The following is a 12500-nucleotide window of genomic DNA, read 5'->3' as shown; positions in this document are numbered from 1 at the left end:
AGTGGCAATGAAGTTGTTGGAAATGAAACACCATTACAATGTGCTACATACTGTAGCAACAGGTATCTGTAACTGAAACAGAGGAAGGACCCGGATCCATATACATATCACTTTCAAAAATAACAAATGCCTGGCATGGTACATAATTTTTTAGCAATCTGTAACAATTATATTGCTCCGCAATATATCTGGGTTTGAGGAGTGTTTGAAAAATATTTTAGTAATATCTGCAATGCCTCAACTATTGATATTAGAATTCTTATAAATGTTTCAAGTTGAGTAATTGTTGGCATATTGAGTTACAGTTGTATCTGAAAGAAGAAGGAATGTGGGAGGTGGTAAGATAATATCACTTTCATTAAAGAATTCATTTATTAAAATTATCGAGATATGAATATTTTTTTACTTAAGTTGCCAATGTTCTTGGCAAGAATATTCTTTCCAGCTGATGACTTTGTTTTCAAATTTGTTGGTATACAAATTGGTACAGACAATTCAAAACTGTATAAATGGAAAATATCATATTTTGGTTGGGACATTAATTTGTTCAGAACAATAGTGAGCAAATGTGTCGGAATAAGTTTTGAAGGAAACTTTGTTGGATCCCTCGCCTTTTCTAATGCAGGTGAAAGACATGATAATAACAATTGAATATCCATAAATCTTCAGGGGATGAATAATCATATATTCCTAGGTCTATGTTATTAAAACATATAGCACAGGTTTTATCTTTGAAGATCATTTACGATAAAAGGTCCTAACCGGCATATTTTAAAACGATCAGTACAATATATCAAAAAATGTATTCTTTGAACAGAGTCTTGGTGAGTCCCTATTGAATAAACATTGAGCTGCATGTTTGCTCAGTGCAAGAGCTGCAGTAGCCAAGGGTGACAGTTGCTGGGCTTGCCTGGTTAGCCTGTAGGTGTGGCACCAGTTGTAACATTTATAAAAGCATCAAAGTACAAAGCAAACCACAGGGGCAGTCTATAGGGTTCTAAAGAGAGCCAAAGTATTTACATTTATTTCCCACAACAACTCCAAGCACTCTACGACTTCAGGTCAGTTATGTAAATGGTTCCAAGCGCTAACTGGAGGAACAGCACCTCATTTTCCGTCTTGGAACCTTGCAGCCTAACAGCATGAATATTGAATTAGAACATAGAACAGTACAGCACAGAACTGGCCTTTCAGCCCACAATGTTGTGCTGACGTAGCTATTCCCTCCTAACTACAGAATGCCCACATCCCTCCATTTTCCTCTCATTCATGTGCCCATCCAAGCCCCTCTTAAAAGCCCCCAGTGAATTTGCCTCCACCACCGTCACATGTATTCTGAACCTATCCCCTCTCACCTTAAATGCATGCCCACTTTAGGTAATACCCAGCCCCCTTCCCCACAAACTTCCCCTCCTCTCCAACCATGCTTCTCTTCTTCCCTTCCTAGCCTTGTTTTTCCTCTCTCTTTTTCTAAATTATTAAATTAAAATTTTTTAAAAATTAAATTAAATTAAATTTTATTTACAGTGTGGTAACAGGCTCTTCTGGCCCAACGAGTCCGCGCCGCCCATCTTAAACCCCAATTTAACCTACCCGTACGTCTTTAGAATGTGGGAGGAAACCGGACCACCCGGCGGAAACCCACACAGACACGGGGAGAACGTACAAACTCCTTACAGACAGCGACGGGAATCAAACCCCGATCGCTGGCACTGTAATAGCGTCGCGCTAACCGCTTCTTACCTTTTTACCTTTTTATCTTCTTACCTTTGACCCATCCCCCGGTGGATCTGCCCCCCCCTCCCCCCGCACCTGCCTATCACTATCTCTTACCTGCATCTACCTATCACCACCCTGTGCCCACCCCGCCTCCCCTCTTTTGTCCACCTATCACTGCTCTGCTTTTCCCTCCTATATATTGGGCTTCCCCTTTTCCTATCTTCAGTCCTGAAGAAGGATCCTGATCCAAAACGTTGACCGCCTGCTTTTCTCCACGGATGCTGCCTGGCCTGCTGAGTTCATCCAGCATCATCGTGTTTTTCATCTAGATTCCAGCATCCGCAGTCCTTTGTTTCACTAAATTGATCTAAAAGCTGGGTGCTTCCATTTTTCGTGGCCTTTTATTTTGAGCGCAATACTGTTCTGAATGGTGTGAGTGTGAATTGGTAATGGAAACAAAAGACCAGTAAAACCATGAACTTATCTAAGAATAGTTTGAATTTTTCCTGCATTTTGGGACATCCAGTAATTTTTAATTTAACGTTTTCTTGCTTTTTAGCTTGTGCTGTTGTTGAATCCTTATTATGAATGGCTTATTCCTTGGCCTCTATCAAGAATTCTTTCAGAAGAGTAACAGAAGAAAAGAGACAAAAGGCACACATTTCAAACTTCATACCTGTTCAGTTACACTACATGCACCATACAGTTGCAACAGCACATTTCATTCTGCCTCTGAAATTCAGTCCATTCGTGTTTAGTACCACCAACCACTGATAAATTTCTAGGCAATAATTCTCACTGGTATTGGTATTGGTATTGGTTTATCATTGTCACTTGTACTGAGGTACAGTGAAAAGCTTGTCTTGGGTACCGATCATACAGATCAATTCATTACACAGTGCAGATACATTGGATTAGTACAGAGTGCAAATGTAAGTGCACTGTGTAATGAATTGATCTGTATGATTGGTATGCAAGACAAGTTTTTCACTGTACCTCGGTACGAGTGACAATAATAAATCAATACCAATGCCAGTGCGAATTATTGCCTAGACTGAGTTTTCAGAATTGTGACTGGTGAACTTTGTTTATTTTTAAATAGATAATCATAAAGATCTTGTTATTAATTTTTAATCAGTGGTCTTTAGTTTTCCTTGGCACAGTAATCACTTTGCATGCTTTTCCCCATGATCAGTGAACCAGTTGCAGTGCATGGAAGCTTGAACTCACTGCAGTATAGTGGCAATAAGATCCATGGGCTCTGTGCCCATAAAAGAACATTAAAGCAGTTAACATAGAACACTACAGCACAGTACAGGCCCTTCAGCCCACAATGTTGTGCCGACATTTCATCCTGCTCTAAGATCTATCTAACCCTTCCCTCCCACATCGCCCCCTATTTTTCTATCATTCACGTGTCTACCTAAGAGTCTCTTAAATGTCCCTAATGTATCTGCCCCCACAACCTCTGCCGGCAGTGCGTTCCACGCACCCACCACTCTCTGTGTAAAAAAACTACCCCTGACATCCCCCTTATACCTTCCTCCAATCACCTTAAAATTATGTCCCCTCGTGTTAGCCATTGTCGCCCTGGGAAAAAGTTAAGCACAGGTTGACTTACATCTGTTCAGTGTGTGGTCATCACACAGCAGATTCAATAACCAGTCCAGGACTAGCCAGAGGTACTGCCTGACCTGCTAGGTATTTCCAGCATTCTCTTTTATTTCAGGCTTGCAGCAGCTGTAACGTTCTGTACCTTACAGTTCCAGCACTGTTTTCTCTCTGTCTTCTCTGTCTACATTCATCTTTATCTCTTTACGTAACCGTCTGACAGGTCACTTGCGATTGACACTGTCATCCACTCTCTGGCCTCATCACATTCCCTCCTGGTCCTCATCCAATCCCAGACATTCCCTTTGTGGTCTCCACTCCTCCCCCTTCCCCGTAGCTAAAACCAGTTTAATTTCTAACTTCTGGTGAAACCTCTTCTTATCTCCACAGATACTGCCTGACCTGCTGCACCTTCTGCTCTGGTCCCATCCTAATTGTCCTAATTGTTTTGAAACCACCATTCCACCCCGACCTCCGTACCTCTACAACTCTGTATGAACCACCCCCAGCCCAGATGCAAGCTCTAACCTTCCAATCTTCTGATCTGTGATCCGGTAAGATCCTGATGGAGGCCTAAATCCCTAAGAGCCCAATTTATTGCATTGCTGCTCCCAGTAATTGGTGCTGTCCTGCATTTTAATACTTTAGATCAAGGCACGAGGCTCCAATCCGCCTCATCCATCGCCCACTCACAATACAGGGCTCAAATCCTACCCCCATCTGCCTCTGCATTATGTGTCCATTGCTATGAAGTGTAAGTGTTGTTTTAAAGTTTGTGGAGTCTTTATTACTTTCAGAAATGGTGTTACAAGGTCAGCTGTTGTGGCATTGTATGTGTCATACTCTAGATTCATATGAGTATTGCCTGCTGCCAAAAACATGTTTTCCTTGGTGTTGCATGTCTTAGTGAGTGTTTTAGTGCAAGAAGAATCCAGTACACTATAACAGATCCGTTAGGGACATTTAAGACACTCTTAGATAGACACATGAATGATAGAGAAATGGGGGGCTATTTGGGAGGGAAGAGTTAGATAGATCTTAGAGCAGGATAAAATGTCGGCACAACATTGTGGGCCGAAGGGCCTGTATTGTGCTGTAATGTTCCATGTTCTATGTTCTAATGGTGATGAAGGTGGATATGTTTGTAGGAGTTTGGTATATTTGGTGATTGTGACTTAAAGGAAGGTCAGCAAAACCGAGACCTGAATTCCTCAGTACTGAAGTGAGAAACAGTTGTAAGCAGCACAAATGGAGCTTGTTGGGAAACTGAACAAATATGACTGCAAGAGAGGTCACATCATAGAGAAAAAAACAATAGGGTTATCGTAGTTGGGGATTTCAATTTCCCCAATATTAACTGTGATCACCTTACTATGAAAAGTGTAGAAGGGATAGAATTTCTAAAGTACATCTGGGAGAATATTCTGAGCCGGTACGTTGATGGTTCTACTCAAGGAAGGGCAGTACTAGACCTGTTAAGGGTGGCAAGAGGGGAGAATCTTAAGGAATGTAGCTGAGCTGGTTGGATGGTCAGTGACAGAGCGTTTTGGAGATAATGACTGTAATTGTATACATTTTAAAATAGTTATGGAAAGGGATGGTGACAGATGAGAAATCTGAAGTAGAGGAACACCGATATAAACATCATAACTGAGGGCCTGGCAGAAGTAGACTGGGAGCAGATACTTGGAGGTAGGTCTCTACATCTGACATATGGGAGATTCAGAAGTGAAATAATGAGAGTTCAGGGCCAATGTATTCCTATGAAGGTGGAAGGTAAGGAACTCTGTGTGTCAAAGGATACCAATGGCTAGATTAAAAAAAAGTAAGGATATGGCCATTATAGATAACTGAGAACAGTGGAGGCTCTTCAGCAGAATAGAAAAAGTAGAGGTGTAGTAGACAATGGGAAGGGAACTCTGGTGAACAAATGGTTACCGGTTATATAGCTGTTATAGAAGCTTAAGCCATCTGCTAGTTATAAAAATGGTGTGATGGATAAGAAGTTACTGAGCTATGAAACCTCAAGGCCACAAGGAAAAAGGGTTGTGACTAATTGTGAAGAACGTGTAAACATCTAAGGCTGCACACAGCAGCCTCAGATTGACCAATGGCAGCGTGAGCTGATCAAGCATACCCAAATATGGGTATGTGTGTGCAGTAGGTGCACAGCCTAGGGGGTGGGGGGGGCTGGAGTTTCGGAGTGGACGCCCGCCAGAGAACAATATATTTAAGTTTGTTAGCACCCTGTATTTCTTGAGTCAGGCCATGTGCAGGAAGACCAGCGCTGACTGTTTGCTCCTCCATGTACCCCCACTCCCACTAGCGTTAGACAACAAAGAACTTATTGTACTCTCCTTGGTTCTGCTGTATTCTGCGGATCAACTTTCACAGAGGGGGTACACAACAAAGAAATGAATGGAGCAAAGGTGGAAGGGGCATGAAATATCACAGGTGGACAAGATTAAGGAAAATTACAAAGCATTATACAAATATATTAAGGGCAAGAGGGTGACCAAGAAAAGAAAAGGGCCTATTAGGGAACAAAATGGCAATCTGTTTGGAGAGCCAGAGGACATGGGTGAGGTCTTAAGTGAATATGTTTCATCTGTGTTCACTGGGGAAAAGAAAATTGTAGTTGAAGAATTGGAGAATTCAGAGATGGAGATAGTGGAATTTCAGAACATGTTATCATTTAAGTAGGAGGAGCAATGAGATGTCTGAGTGGGATTAAAAGTGGATAAATCCCTGGGTCCCGATGACATGTATCCCAGGCTACTAGGGGAGGCAAGAGAGGAGATTGCTGGGGCCAGAGGTGCCAGATGATTGGGGGACAGCAAATATGGTACATTTATTTAAGAAATGCAGAAGGGATAAGACAGTAATTCCAGGCCTATGAGTTTAATGTAAATAGTAGCAAAGTTATTGGAAAAAGTTCTGACGGACAGGATTAATGTACATTTGAAGAGGCGGGAGTTAATCAAAGATAGTCAGGGAGAGATCCTGTCTCACTGATGTGATTGAATTTTTCGTAGAAGCTAACAAAATATATTGATGAGGGCAGTGCAGTTGATACAGCCTACAGTGACTTCAGCAAAGCTTTTGATAAGGTCCCATATGGGAAATTTGTCCAAAAGGTGAGAGCCTATGGGTTCTGGGGCAAGTTGGCAAATTTGGCCCAAAGTTTGGTAACAGGAGACAGAAGGTAATGTTGGAAGGTTGTTCTTGTGATCGGAAAGCTGTGACGTCATGTACATTAATGATTTGGACATGAATGTAGGAGGTAAGATTAGTAAGTCCGTGTATGACATAAAAAATTGGTAGTGTTGTTTCTAGTGACATTAATCATTTGGTAAGATGGGCAAAGAAATGGCAGATGGAATTTAATCCTGTTAAGTGTGAGGTGATGTACTTTGGGAGGAATGACTTGTGAAATTGTGTTTTGTCCAGGTATTGACCAAGACATCGAGGACTTAGATTATGTGTGCTCAAGGTTTCAAGACTACAGGGCCTAAACTTCTTTTTTATAGACATGGGAATGACTCGTCGATTCTAAAAGGTGTGTACAGGCTTTTTTTCTGATCAGGAGCAAATAATTTATTTGTTCTGGTTGGCAGTCACTTAAAATAGATATCTGGGAAGTACCAGACACCCTGGCACTATTGAGAATGACTTGGAGGATTAGAAAACCCGTGATTTGCAAATATCTGTGTTTTATCAATATATGTGCTTGAATGCAAATAGCTCACCTATTACACAGTACTGTTCACTCCTTTTTTCAAATAAAGGGAATTAGCATGGTATATATATGTTAATTTAAGGTGTAAGTATTTAAGGTAAGCTGTGAGACTACGCCACCTGGTCAGCGATTGCAACGTTGTATGTACCATGCTCTAAGTTCAGTGGAGCTATGACTGCTTCAGTAGATTGATGTGGTCCACTTGATGTTCCTGGTCTAAGTGAGTTATATAGCACCCAACAGCATTGTACAGGAGGAGCCAAATACACTACAGACCCCCACTGCATCACAAGTTTCCAATTGCTCCATCCCTACTACAGCTGAGAGTACAGCTCTGGGTCATTTCATCACTCCTTCTCTGCTTCTGCTTCAACACTGGAAGTCCAGATCTAACCTTCCTTCGAGTGTTTTCTCCACATCGTCTGCAGTGATGTCTATGTGGTGAATATGCACAAAAAACAGTTCACAACTCCTTTCTCAAGGGTAACTAGGGACAACAGACATTTTTGTCTTTGTTAGTAATAGGTATATTCCCAGAATAACTCTTTGAAAAGTATTCCCATCTGAAATACGTAGGTGGTGAGGCCCATTTTGGGATCTCAAGAAAATGGTAAGATATAAGAACAGAATGGGAAAGGGGCATTAAATGACGCACCATAATTTGTTACTGGGGTGCATTTAAAGTATCCACTACTATGTTGAGGTGCAGCTTTTGCCTCTAGTGTCAGCACATCTTGCCAAATGTGCCTCTTGTGACTTCCTATTTCCCTGAGTAGTTTTTTCTGCATCCGCTGTGGTTTCATTTGTCTATCATGTGCTCTGTGTGCTCCACCCAGTGATCAGACCGTTAAACTGAGCCAGTCCTATTCCTTTTACAAAAGCTGCCAGTTTCTATTGCAGCAAGTGTCTGCTTATGTGAGAAAATACATTGTTTATGAAATGCCAAAGGCTGCAGAATTTGTATTGGCTTTTCATGAGCTGAACATTGTTTAAACCAGCTACTTTTGTAAATGTACTTATGCCAGGGGGGAATTTTGTAAAGAATGGTAAAAGCATGATAGCAATTTTTTAGATTTCTCACATAACTATAACGTATTAAATCTTGTTTCATTTAGATAATAATCCCAATAAATTAAGTTTCAACCCCAAAGGATCTCTGGATGAGTAAACCTTTGTTGACCAAGTACAATTTGTACTGCAGTGGTCTATTTAAAATTTTATAGGATTCTTTGGATTAAATACTATATTTTATTTAATTAGTCCTGGATTTTCATCAGCACTTATATGCAAACTTTCAGCACTTATATTCATGTGTTTAAAAACAAAATAAGTTTACTATTGGGCAAGCTGATCTTCATCTGAGGAAAAACATACACAGTGCTATTTGACATCAGTAAACATTTAAAAGTTAAGACATCCATTTCTAAGTGGAACTTCGCTAGTAATTCTGCATAACTGTTTCTGTACTTCACTAGGTAATTTGAACCTCTTTGCGATATCTCCTATGTAAATACGTCTTTACTTTTTCTTTTAACCTAGTGCTGTCCATAGACAGTAGATATAAGAAGCTGTATGTGATTTTGAATAATTAGCACCATTGAAGCAACTTTGTTCTGTTTCTAACAAATAAAACATAACAATAATTATGATTGGAGAGACTTACAGATTCTTTTTTTGCAGAAATGACAGTTAAGTTTTATTAAACAAATTCAATTTAGATGTTGACAATAAAATATGAGTTCAGATAAATTATTTTTTATAAAGATTAATAGATGGGTTGACATTTTTGATCTTATGCCGGTAGTCAATAATTTTAATACTTATGAGCATCTGTTGGGAACTCATTCTTATAAAGTTATATTGTTGCTTAAGGGTAAATTTTAAATGTTTAAATAATAATCAATACAGAGAAATTAGCTATTGATTTAGAATAGTTTTATAATAGGTTATGTATTGCTTTGCTCTTTCAAAATTTCAGATATAACCAACTTGGGAGTTACTGTCATAGAATTAAAGCGATCAAAGACCTCTAGTACCGGTTTTCATCACTGTGTGAAATTATTGGGTTGAAATTTGATTGCAAAGCTTTACTTTTAACATCCACAGGGGTCATTCTTCAATTAGAAAGGTCAATAGTTAAAACTAAAACCAATACATACATATTTAATAAAGTTTCTCTTTTTACTGTATATAATAGAGAGCAGATTCCATTAATGTGATTTGTGCATGTGAAAGTTCAAAAAGTACCTTCTTGGAGATAGTTTTGTCATTTCCATACAGCTGTACCATTCACCTTAGGCTGCCAAAACTGGTATGAATTGAAGATGTTCAATGAGTTGAAGCAGATGCAAAACTTTCCAATTTCTATTCCTAAGCATTTTCATCATTACTTTTCTCAAATCTTTTCCAGAGTTTCAAGATTATCACTGCTGCAAAGTTATCCACTTACACTGGCATTTTTAATAGATTTAGCTCAGTATTTAAATGGTCTATTTGCTTTTAATCTTAGATTTGTTACGTTGCTCCTGATGTTTGTAACCAGTATCTAGAATATAGTTTAAAAAAAGGAAAATCATGGGAACATTCAGCAGGTCAGGTAGCAACTGTGACAGAATTAATACTTCAAGTGGATAACCTTTCACCAGAACTGGATAGAAGATCATCAAATCTGAGACATAAACTGCTTTTTTCTCTCTGCACAGATGCTGCCTGGATTCTAGTACAGGGCAGGCTTTCACTTGGCTTTCATTTCCCATCTGCTTCTGACCACATGAATTGATGGCAATATTATTGAGCAAGCAGTTTAAATGTATTTGGTCTACTTATGGAAGACAGCCTAGAAAAGCCTGACTGCAGGGAAAGATTAGGTTACCTCTTGGCTATCTGCTGGATACTCAGAAGAGAAGAGAGAAGGTTTGACTCACCCTGGCTCAGGGAATGATTCACTTAGAGAATCTCTTGATCCTTCCCAATACTGTAGATATGTTTGGTGAGAAAATCATTGTGGTTGTCTGCTCAGGCCTTGGTCAAAGTGCCATTAAAGCCTAAGTCTATGATTTGCATAAGTCTATGAGTCATCTGTCTCCTTTGGGTGGGCACCATATTTCCTTGCAGACCTTTGCAGTTTAACCTCTGGAAAGTATTGATTTCTGAATGGGAAAGCAACTTGGTCCTTTTTGCTTGGTCGCCTTCTCAATTTTCCAGCAGAATGCTGAGGTTAAAATCATCATTGTGAAGACAGTATTCTGAGACCAAACTTTTGCAAAACCGGTTTCATATTTTCAAGACATTAAAATGCACAGCAAGTAGCAAGTCATCTACATTGCTGTCTTGTCAGTCTTTCATGATGTGTGATTTTGTGAGGCGTGTGGAGAGATAAGTGCCATAGGGCAGTTTAATAAAAGATGAATGAAAACACCTTGGTGGCCATTAATGCAGTCTAACCCTGGAACATTCACGCAATGTTATTGCCCAGTGATACAAACTGACCACTGTACCTGATGCTGTAGATACAGGGTATGGTTGTGATATGAAAATGTGGTATTAAAATTAAAGAATTGGAGCTGGAATTTATTTTTACCATACAGGAAATGACTACATTTATGTAATAATATCCATGTATTTTAGTGCTTCACAGTAGGTATGAATTTAAGAGAACAAAACAAAAATTATACTGCTCTGTATTCCCTTCAGTTTAGATACTAGCAGTGAATCGACAACAGGTCTCCATCATTATGGTGGTCAAGCAGGACACCAGCAAGTAGACAAAGGAGCAAAAGGAAGCCAGTTCCAGCTTGCAACTAATAGTGGTAATTTAGAGACATTTCCTTCTGGAAGTCATAAGTTAAGAGTTAAGCACTTTGTTTCCCTACGATAGGATTATTGTTCAACAACTAGTTATACCATTGATTATGGACTTATTTAACAGGGTAAATGACAAAAAAAGAACAAGGAGGCTGAACGGAGACCTGATAGAAGTTTATAAAATTATGAGAGGCCTAGATAAGGGTAGACAGCTGATATCTTTTTTTGCCAGGATAGAAATGTTGAATACTAGAGGACATAGGTGAGAGGGGGAAAGTTTAAAGGGAATGTGCGGGGCAAGTTTTTTATGCAGGGAGTGATGGGTGCCTAGAACAGGGGTGGTAGCAGAAGCAGGTATGATGGTGGTGTTCAAGGGGCTGTTAGATAGGCATAGGAATATGCAGGGATTGGAGGGATACAGATAATCTGCAGGCAGAAGGGATTAGCTTAATTTGGCATCGTGCTTGGCACAGACATCGTCCTGTACTGTTCTATTTCCACGTTCTATGTTCTATATTCTATTTTTTTAAATGGTTAAAAGGCAACATGTAATGTTCAGTTAGTCTTCCAGGCAGTATCTTTAGAATAATAACTATACTACTGAAGTGAGATATTACATTTTCTAATATCCATGAGGCCATTTTTTGAAGCATGGCTACCTATCCATTATGGCCACATTTTGAAGTTCAGGATAATTAATTAAACTTTGTAACTTGTGCAATAAGCAATCAAGAGTCTAATTAAACCATGCACCTTCACTGTGGTGGTTAATACCCTGAGTATTTAAGTGATTTAAGTCTGATGAGTACCTTCTTTTAATTTTAAGCAGTGTCAGATTTTTCTCATCCCCAACAACATCTACCTTTGACCTCATATACTAAAATCACTAGGCACTGATGCTGGGAAGATAGCTTCCATTTGCAAGGTGCAACTCTGTATTGAGTTGAGACTGGACACCAATAGTGGTTGTATATTCTATGAATACTCTATTAACTTAGATCATTGTTAGATGATGCACTTAGTTATAAATAACAAAATTTGCATATAACTTTTCTTGGGCTTATAATGCATATTGTCTGTCTGTGTTTCTGTGCCTGGTTCCTTCTCTGAGACCATACCTCACTGCTGTACAATGGGCACAAAGCTGCACAAAGGTCATAACTGCAAAGGAATGGCAGTTCTGACCCCTGCAGGGAGTTGACAGCAGGAGTTATACAGATCACAGTTTAATGAGGAATATCTTAGTATTGACTATATAAGGGTAAATGTTGCTTTAAGTATGTTACCTCATTAAGCATGATGTTATGTGCTTCTCCAAACTTTCCACATGGTGACAATATTCCAGTTCTGAGAACATCCTCATAAATCTCCTCTGCACCCTCTTTATTAACCTTTTTGTCTCCTTTGCTTATTTCCGTAATTATCCCTATCTTCTAGACCTCTGCTAAATCTTAAGATAAGATCTTTATTAGTCACATGTACATCGAAACACACAGTGAAATGCATCTTTTGCGTAGTGTTCTGGGGGCAGCCCGCAAGTGTCGCCACGCTTCCGGCACCAACATAGCATGCTAGCAACTCCCTAACCTGTACGTCTTTGGAATGTGGGAGGAAATCGGAGCACCCG

The sequence above is a fragment of the Pristis pectinata genome, chromosome 7, assembly GCF_009764475.1.
Source record: "Pristis pectinata isolate sPriPec2 chromosome 7, sPriPec2.1.pri, whole genome shotgun sequence".
NCBI lineage: Eukaryota > Metazoa > Chordata > Chondrichthyes > Rhinopristiformes > Pristidae > Pristis > Pristis pectinata.
The sequence above is the reverse complement of the archived record's forward strand: the minus strand, read 5'-3'. Positions refer to the sequence as shown.